The 9722-nt window shown below is 39.5% G+C and overlaps 1 non-coding gene across 1 annotated transcript; it reads left to right on the top strand.

Annotated features, from left to right (window-relative positions):
- The first annotated feature begins 5291 nt into the window (after positions 1-5291).
- Positions 5292-5400, top strand: LOC120107289 (small nucleolar RNA R71). Its single transcript, XR_005509159.1, has one exon. It is a non-coding gene; the product is annotated as a small nucleolar RNA R71 (small nucleolar RNA).
- The last annotated feature ends 4322 nt before the right edge of the window (positions 5401-9722 follow it).

Raw genomic sequence — 9722 nt, 5'->3', positions numbered from 1 at the left:
GCCGGGGTATTCAACCTCTATCTTTATGTGAAAACCAAATCAAGAACCTTATAGTACGGACAAGGATACTCGTACTTCTTTTACAGATATGGCTTAATAAAAATGCATTAAACAAATGTGAACTCCTGAGGCCTTCCTATAATCATTAAATACATGTGCGGGGATCTAATAATAGGTCTCTAATCAGTCATAGTACGCATGTATTCCTTGCCTTAATAGTTGCACAAACTCAATATGAAAATACATGTGCATTTGCTTAGAAAAGAATGCAAAAACTTTTTTTTTTTTTTTGCAAAATACTTCCCTCCCCCCAACTCAAACATTGCATTGTCCTCAATGTAATAGATACAAGAAAATTATAATGAAATACAGTAGAGAAAATAATATTGGAGAGAAGAGAAATACCTTGAGCTGTTGATATCCAGAAAATAAAACCTACAAAACTAGAAAAATAATCCTAACTAATATACACATACCTTTGCCTTCATGTTCAGTCATAAGAAGGCTCCCCCAAGAAAAAGGAGTCTTCTTCATCTGCAAAATTCTCAAGAAAAGGTTTAAGTCTGTGTCCATTTACCTTAAAAATTCTACCATCCCGTGGATTCTCAATCTCAACCGCCCCATATGGAAAAACAGTTTTTATAATATAAGGACCTGTCCATCTCGATCGCAACTTACCAGGAAACAGATGTAAGCGGAAATCATATAAAAGAACTTTTTGCAAAGGTTCAAAAGATTTTTTTAAAATTGATTTATCATGTAAGATCTTCATTCGTTCTTTGCAAATTTTAGCATTGTCATAAGCATCTCTGCGAATCTCATTAAGCTCATTCAATTGCAATTTTCTAGCTAGACCGGCATCTTGTAAATCAAAATTCAATTTTCTAATTGCCCAATACGATTTATGTTCTATTTCTACAGGCAGATGACACGCTTTTCCATAGACTAGACGGTAGGGAGACATGCCAAGAATGGTTTTGTATGCAGTACGATAGGCCCATAATGCATCTGATAGTTTCAAGGACCAATCTTTTCGTGATGGGTTCACCATTTTCTCTAAAATACGCTTGATCTCCCTATTGGCTAATTCTACTTGGCCACTAGTTTGCGGGTGATATGGGGTAGCAACTTTGTGGGTGACACCATACTTTTTTAATAATGTCTCAAAAGGCTTATTACAAAAGTGTTTTCCACCATCACTAATTATGACCTTAGGCATCCCAAATCGTGAAAAAATATTTTCTTTTAAAAACTTCAGGACGGGTTTGTGATCATTGGTCTTACAAGCAACAGCTTCTACCCATTTGGACACATATTCGACACCGACTAAAATGTACTCATATCCAAAAGACGGTGGGAATGGGCCCATAAAATCGATACCCCAACAATCGAAAATTTCGATAATAGTAATGGGTTGAAGAGGCATCATTTGCCTACGAGTTAGACTTCCAATACGTTGACATGGATCACATGTCTTGCAGAACTCGTGGGCATCTTTGAACATAGTGGGCCAATAGAAACCACATTGCAAAACTTTTGCAACAGTTTTCTTAGAGGCAAAGTGTCCACCGCAAGCATCAGTGTGGCAGAAAGAAAGTACGCTTTGTATATCATGATCCGGTATGCATCGTCTAAAGATTTGATCATTGCAATATTTAAACAAATAGGGTTCGTCATAGTAATAATTCTTTACTTCGCGCAAGAAAATTTTTCTATCTGTCGACCCCCAATGCTCCGGCATCCGGCTAGTAACAAGAAAATTTACAATATCTGCATACCATGGTATACTAGAAAGTGCAAACAACTGCTCTTCAGAGAATGAGTCCTTGATGGAAAATTGTGGCACTGAATCATGAAAAACTAATCGTGATAAATGGTCAGCAACCACATTCTCTACTCCTTTTTTATCTTTGATAGTGATGTCAAATTCTTGGAGTAGAAGTATCCATCGTATTAAGCGTGGTTTGGCCTCTTTCTTATCCAACAAATATTTTAGTGTCGCATGGTCCGTGAAGATAACAATAGGAGCACCAAGGATATAAGAGCGAAATTTATCTAAGGCAAATACTACTGCAAGCAATTCCTTTTCGGTGGTAGTGTAATTCATTTGAGCATCGTTTCAGGTTTTGCTTGCATAGTAAATGACATATGACTTATTATCCTTGCGTTGTCCTAAGACAGCTCCTATTGCATAGTCGCTAGCGTCGCACATAATCTCAAAAGGTAATGACCAATCGGGTGGTCGAACGATGGGTGCAGTGCTAAGCATAGACTTTAACTTCTCGAATGCATCTTGGCAAGTTTCAGTCCAATTGAACGGTGTATCAAGGGATAGGAGATTACATAATGGTCGAGATATGACACTAAAGTCCTTGATGAATCTCCTATAAAATCCGGCGTGACCCAAAAATGATCTAACATCTCTAACCGTCTTGGGTGCAGGTAGCTTAGCAATTAAATCAGTCTTAGCTCTATCTACTTCCATGCCCTTCGATGAAACAATATGTCCTAAGACAATTCCCTTTGGCACCATGAAGTGGCATTTCTCCCAATTCAGTATCAAATTCTTTTCCATACATCGAGCTAAGACAGCTTGTAAATGTGACAGGCAATCATCAAATGTGTCGCCAAAAACGGAGAAGTCGTCCATGAACACTTCCAAAAATTTCTCGTTCATGTCTTCAAAGATGCTGAGCATGCATCTTTGGAATGTTGCAGGTGCATTACACAACCCGAATGGCATTCGTCGGAAAGCAAATGTGCGAAAAGGACAAGTGAAGGTAGTCTTCTCTTGATCTTCCGGTGAAATTTTAATTTGATAATATCCCGAATAGCCATCGAGAAAACAATAGAAATTATGCCCTGCAACCCTCTCCAATACTTGGTCTAGGAAGGGTAGAGGAAAGTGATCCTTTCGTGTGACCAAATTCAGCTTTCGGTAGTCAACACACATGCGCCAACTCGTCGGGACACGAGTTGGAACTAGTTCACCTTGTTCATTTTCTACTACCGTCAAACCCGATTTCTTAGGAACGACTTGAGTAGGGCTTACCCACTTGCTGTCGGAAATTGGGTAAATAATACCCACGTCAAGCAACTTGAGGACTTCTGCCTTAACCACATCTCTCATTGTAGGATTTAACCTTCGTTGCATTTGCCTTGTGGTTTTGGCATTGTCCTCCAAATATATCCGGTGCGTGCAAATTAAGGGGCTAATTCCCTTCAAATCGGCAATAGACCACCCTAAGGCTCCTTTATGATTCTTTAAAACATCAATTAATTTTCTTTCTTGGGTATGATCAAGTCCAGACGAGATGATTATAGGAAAAGTATCTTCGGGTCCAAGAAAAGCATACTTAAGTTCCTTTGGTAAGGGTTTCAATTCGAGCTTGGGTGCTTGCTCATGGGATGGTACTATTTTCACCTCTTGAGGCGACAATCCCTCAAATTCTTCTACTTTTGGTCTCCACCCATTGACCATCTTGATATCCTGATTATCCACAATAGGTGTGACTGACAAATCACCATCATTGGTGCCATTAGGACACCAATCAATCAAGCTATCGTTGAATGGGTCGTTAATTGCTTTAGCTAACAAATAATCTTCTGCGATGGTTTCAACCCAATCAACCTCCTTACTCTCTTCGGGATCATTGGGTTGTTTGCACACATTAAAAATATTCAGTTCTAAGGTCATGTTACCAAAAGAAAGCTTCATGACGCCATTCCTACAATTAATCAATGCATTAGAAGTTGCAAGAAATAGACGTCCTAAAATGACCGGAATCTGAGACTGTGAGTTCGAAGCCGGATGTGTGTCCAATACAATAAAATCGACAGGAAAGTAGAACTTGTCTACTTGGACTAATACATCCTCGATAATCCCCCTTGGAATTTTAACTGATCTGTCAGCTAATTGCAAAGTGACGGAGGTTGGCTTCAACTCACCTAAACCAAGTTGCTCATATACAGAATATGGCAACAAATTCACACTCGCCCCTAAATCTAACAATGCTCGCTCTATCCTAAAGTCACCTATGATGCACGAGATGGTTGGGCAACCTGGATCTTTATATTTAGGGAGAATGTTGTGCTGCAAAATAGCACTCACATTTTCAGTTAAAAATGCCTTCTTCTTAATATTTAGTCGGCGCTTAACAGTACACAAGTCCTTCAAAAATTTGGCATATGAGGGTACTTGTTTGATTGCATCAAGAAGAGGTATGTTGATCTTTACTTGTTTAAAAAGTTCAAGAATTTCAGAATTAGGTTCGAGCTTTTGCAACGGCTTTAACCGTTGTGGAAAATGTGGAGAAAAAGGACATTCAACTTTCTTAGTAGAAGTTGGGACCTCAACTTCTTCTTTGTCCCTTTCATCGACTTTGGGAGCATCAGAATTAGAAGTGACTTGCGGTCTCAATGGGACGGTTTGATCAATGACTTTTCCATTACGCAAAGTCATAATGCTTTTTGCATGCTCTGTATGCGAACTAGAAGGAGCCGTATTATTACTACCGTGCATTTGTGGGTTAGGTTGGGGTTGAGCTGGAAGCTTACCCTTCTCTTGAATACTTAGGACGGTAGTCAACATTGACAATTGGTTCCTTATATCTTCAAAATTTCGAGTATTTTGAGCATTGATATTAGCTTGACCTTGTAGAAAAGTTTGTATGGATTGCAAGGTATCCTCGATATTTGGCTTTTGAGAAGGTGATGGTGCATAAGTAGGATGTGCAGGTGGAGGAGCTGAATGGTGTGACTGTTGAGGATGATCGTTTCTCCACCTAAAGTTTGGATGATTCTTCCAACCAGGGTTATAGGTATTCGAGTATGGATCGTTATAAGGCTTTTGGTAGGAGTTCATAGCATTTGCTTGATCGTGCAAGACTTCTTTGAATGCCGGTATGGTGGGACAATCAGTAGTAGTATGACCCGACATATCGCAGATACCACAACACTCGTTTCTAAGCTCTAAAGTCTTGACAGGTTCAACCTTCCTAAGCTCAATTTCTTCTACCTTCCTAGTGAGGGCTGCCATTTTAGCATGAAGATCATCCTCAGTTCTAAGGTTGTAAAGGCCTCCCTGTACAGAGCTAGTAGGCTTAGGCAAAGACTTATTGTTTCTATCCCCGTTATCCCAAAGTTGGGCAGTCTCAGCAAGGGAATCCAAATACTCCCATGCCTCATCAGGTTGTTTTTCTAAAAATCTACCATTGCACAAGGTCTCTACAAATTGTTTCAACTGTGGAGATAAACCTTCATAAAAGAAGCTAATGGTTCTCCAAGTTTCGAATCCGTGATGAGGGCATGAGAGAAGAAGGTCTTTAAATCTTTTCCAACATTCATAAAATGTTTCATTATCTTTTTGTTGGAAATTGCTGATATGTCTTTTCAAAAAGTTAGTCCTTTGTGTGGAGAAGAACTTCTTTAAAAATTCTCTCTGCATATCTTGCCAATTTCTTATTGATCTAGGTCGCAAAGAGTTTAGCCATGTTTTGGCCTTATCCTTTAGAGAGAAAGGAAACAATGTCAACTTGAGGACATCCTCGGTGACATTTGGCACTCTAAATGTAATGCTCAGTTCTTCAAAATCCTTTAAATGAAGATACGGACTCTCGGACTCTAACCCGTGGAACTTGGGCAGCAATTGGATTACCCCGGGTTTGATGTCAAAATGTCCTACATTATCAGGAAAAATTATGCATGAAGGCTGACTAGTCCTAGCCGGTTGTAGGTATTGTCTTAGAGTCATAACATGGGGTTCTCGTTCTCGATTATGGTGACTCCCCGCATCTTCATTTAAATCAGCCATCTCACAAGGTGTGAGATACTGCGAAGGAATTTCAGGGGTATGTCCTAAGGGATGATCTAAAGTTGTACGACTTAATCGACCGGTGTCGTCCCTATTCCACTTTAGCATGCAAAATATTTTCCTCTTTTTTTTTCTTTTTCTTTTTTTTAAAAAATAAAAGAAAATAAAAAATAAATATAAGTACCAACTAAAGTTACCCTAAAACGATATCCTAAAACAAAAATTTTATTCACAATCAAACATGCAACAAAACATTACACCTCAATTTCTAATATTTTTCTTAAATTTCTAGACAGCTCCTAACTGGTTTGAAGAGGACACCTAAGCCTCCAATCCGGTCTAATGAACCGAGTTGACCAGGTAAGCTCCCAGGTAAGTGGAGGGGTCACGATGCGTTCGCAAAGGTCCCACTTAAAACCCACTTGCCTCGAACAGATGAACTGTCTCCCTTATAGGGACAAAGCTTGCCTAGACATCAACTAAGCCACAGAGCGAAATTGGTGCAACTTTCGGTGGTCTTCGTCCTATTGAGCTCGAATGTCCTTAGGGGCCAATGTCTAGTTGATTTTAGTTAAGCTTGGGACATTTATGCACTGGGGTGATTTTTGGGCTAAGGACGAGTGATGAAATCCCGACCTTATCTTTTTAAATGGGTTCAGCCCTTAGAATATTTTATGCTGATGCCTTATACTATATGCAACAATCAAGATATTTTTTTTAATATTTTATGACATGACATTAAATTTCATTGAATAGGTGATCAAGCAAATTATTTATTTATTTTTTTTTTAAATTTTATGAGTTATAGTTTGAAATTTGAATTCTGAAATTTGAAATTTGAAATTTGAAATTTTAGGTTTTCCCTTTTTTTTATTTTTGAATAATCACCCTTGATCTGTTCTTAAGGTTTCTTTTCTTCAATTTTTAATTAGCAACAAGGGTTAATGAGATATAATAACAATATAATTCTGATTCTAAAAAATAAATGCAGAAAATTCAAAACAGAAATCAGCAAGACTTTATATTAATCTAATGGTCTTAAAAGTCTCAGAATGTCAATCAGACCGTTCAGATTATTCAACAATGTGTCGTGCACTAGCTGACCTAATTTGAGTCAAATCCGACGGCTAATTTCTATGATATCAGAGTTTGATGCAAACTATGCAGGGAATTAAAAATAGTAGTAAAGATGCAATTTTTTTTTTTCAAAAGAAAAATACTAACTACTAAGGTAAAAAATTAAATCTAAAATTATGCTAATAACTCAGCCGTTCCCCGGCAACGGCGCCAAAAACTTGGTGCAAAAAATAAAACTGCTCTCCCAAGTGCAGGAGAATCGCACAAGTAGTATACTCGGAAGTCCGAGGTCGATTCCTCAGGGAACGAAATATGGATTAGTAGCGTAATTTTAGATTAATTAATTCAATAAACTTGTGGATTAAGATGATGTTTTGCAAATAGAAAATAAATCAGTAAATAGAGAATCGAAGTTTGGATAGATTAAGATGGTGTAGGGATCCAGAATCTCCTTTGATAATATCAAATTCATGCGATAAATTCTATGATTCTTTTGTTTTCTTTAAGAATTATAGGCAGATAAAATTTAATTATGGAGTATGTTCTTGATAACACGAATTCTCTTTCTAAGTATTCAACGTGCCTTATAACGTCAACGATGAATCAAATAATCGAGGAAGACATGTATCAATAAGCATAATCATAAAAGAATTTTCAATATATAAGAATCATGACATAATCAAAAAATAAATCGTATAAAGCAAAGGATTAGAATTTACATCATAAACTCGGTACATCAAAGAATCTTCCTTCACCCATCACCTAGGACTTTAGCCTTCCATTAAAAACATTATCGCAAAAACTTGGTGCAAAAAATAAAACTGCTCTCCCAAGTGCAGGAGAATCGCACAAGTAGTATACTCGGAAGTCCGAGGTCGATTCCTCAGGGAACGAAATATGGATTATTAGCGTAATTTTAGATTAATTAATTCAATAAACTTGTGGATTAAGATGATGTTTTGCAAATAGAAAATAAATCAGTAAATAGAGAATCGAAGTTTGGATAGATTAAGATGGTGTAGGGATCCAGAATCTCCTTTGATAATATCAAATTCATGCGATAAATTCTATGATTCTTTTGTTTTCTTTAAGAATTATAGGCAGATAAAATTTAATTATGGAGTATGTTCTTGATAACACGAATTCTCTTTCTAAGTATTCAACGTGCCTTATAACATCAACGATGAATCAAATAATCGAGGAAGACATGTATCAATAAGCATAATCATAAAAGAATTTTCAACATATAAGAATCATAACATAATCAAAAAATAAATCGTATAAAGCAAAGGATTAGAATTTACATCATAAACTCGGTACATCAAAGAATCTTCCTTCACCCATCACCTAGGACTTTAGCCTTCCATTAAAAACATTATCCTCCCTCTCATCACTCTTTTTTTTTTTCTTTTTCTTTTTGGAAACAGGGCATACCCTGTTTCCTTCTTCTCTTTTCCTTCAACCGCAACAGCCCCCGCCTCCTCTGTTCTTCCTCCTCCTCTCTGCTTTCGTGAGAGCAGCTTCTTATAACAGCCGAGATGCTCACGAGCGTTGGAAAGGAGGAGGATGCGGATGGCTGGGCGGTGATCGCGGCTGCTGCGGCGCTTCACGGGATCGGGCGTTGATCGCGGAAGGTGGGATGAACTGACGCTGGCCCAGAAGCATGGGATCTCGGTCTCGGGCGGAAGAAGAGGAGGCAGACGGCTGGGAGATCATGGGCTTGCGGACGTCGCGATGCTTCACGGCTGGCTGGGATGGATGGGATGAGTCGTAGATCTGGAAGACGCCCGGAAAGGAGTTGATTGCGGACGGCTAGAGCGGCTGTGAGGCGGGATCACATGCTGAAAAAATGGACTCGGAATCTTTGAAACGGTGAGGGAGGCGGATGCTTGGGAGGTGATCGCGGCTGCTGTTCACGGGCTCGGGCGGACGCTGTGGATACGGGATGATGGATCTTGGACGGACGCTGGGAGAAGGAAGCTGGGAGGCGCCTTAAACGGGCGGAAGAGGCGGGCGGACGATGAAGGGAGTTGATCGCGGGTGCTTCGCCGACGCTAGGAGACGCGTGAGGCGGATGAAATTTGGGTGAGCGGAAATAGGGGATGCACGCGTGAGATGCTTGCGAGATGATGGGCTCGACTAGGCCATGGCGAGATCGGGTGCGTACAGCTTGGGCTATGCATCTTCCTGAACCAAATCTGTATCAAATATGCATTTTATTTCTGATTTACGATAACCTATACGAAACAAAAGTATAATATTAACTCGACGAAATTATCATCATCTGTTAACAATAAGACTAATTTAAGTGGTATGTAGATCGCACTTTTGTGCTCTCATCAACAACCCAAGTGGCTGCTCTGTCAGCCATCTGTCATCCATCACATTGATAGACCGACCATCACCTATACACTATCTGATCCAGAGGAGCACCACCGGGGTGCGGGCATAGATCTCCCTTTAGCAGAAAGAAATGTGTCACCCAGTCTGCAAGTCGAGGGCCCTCATCAAGGTACTCCAAATACTCTCAGGTTTAGGGAGGTACTTGGCTACATGTTTGACAACAAGGAGCTCTCACCCCACAAGCAATGAGTGAACTCCCAGTCCTCCACTACTCAGAGGTTGACAAACCACCTCCCAGGTCATCAGGTGAATTCTGCTTCTGCCCTCCCACCTACCCCAAATGAAGCTTCTTAACATCTGCTCCAAGATCTTCAGAGGTGCCATGGGCATAATAGCATTGGACAACAAAAATACCGAAATTGACCTGAGGACAGATTGTACCAAAGTAACTCTGTCCATCATAGAAAGAGCGCCTAACTACCAACCCTTA

The sequence above is a fragment of the Phoenix dactylifera genome, chromosome 3, assembly GCF_051530095.1.
Source record: "Phoenix dactylifera cultivar Ajwa chromosome 3, Ajwa_hap1_PhDact_Kaust_v1.1, whole genome shotgun sequence".
Lineage (NCBI taxonomy): Eukaryota > Viridiplantae > Streptophyta > Magnoliopsida > Arecales > Arecaceae > Phoenix > Phoenix dactylifera.
The sequence above is the reverse complement of the archived record's forward strand: the minus strand, read 5'-3'. Positions and strand labels throughout refer to the sequence as shown.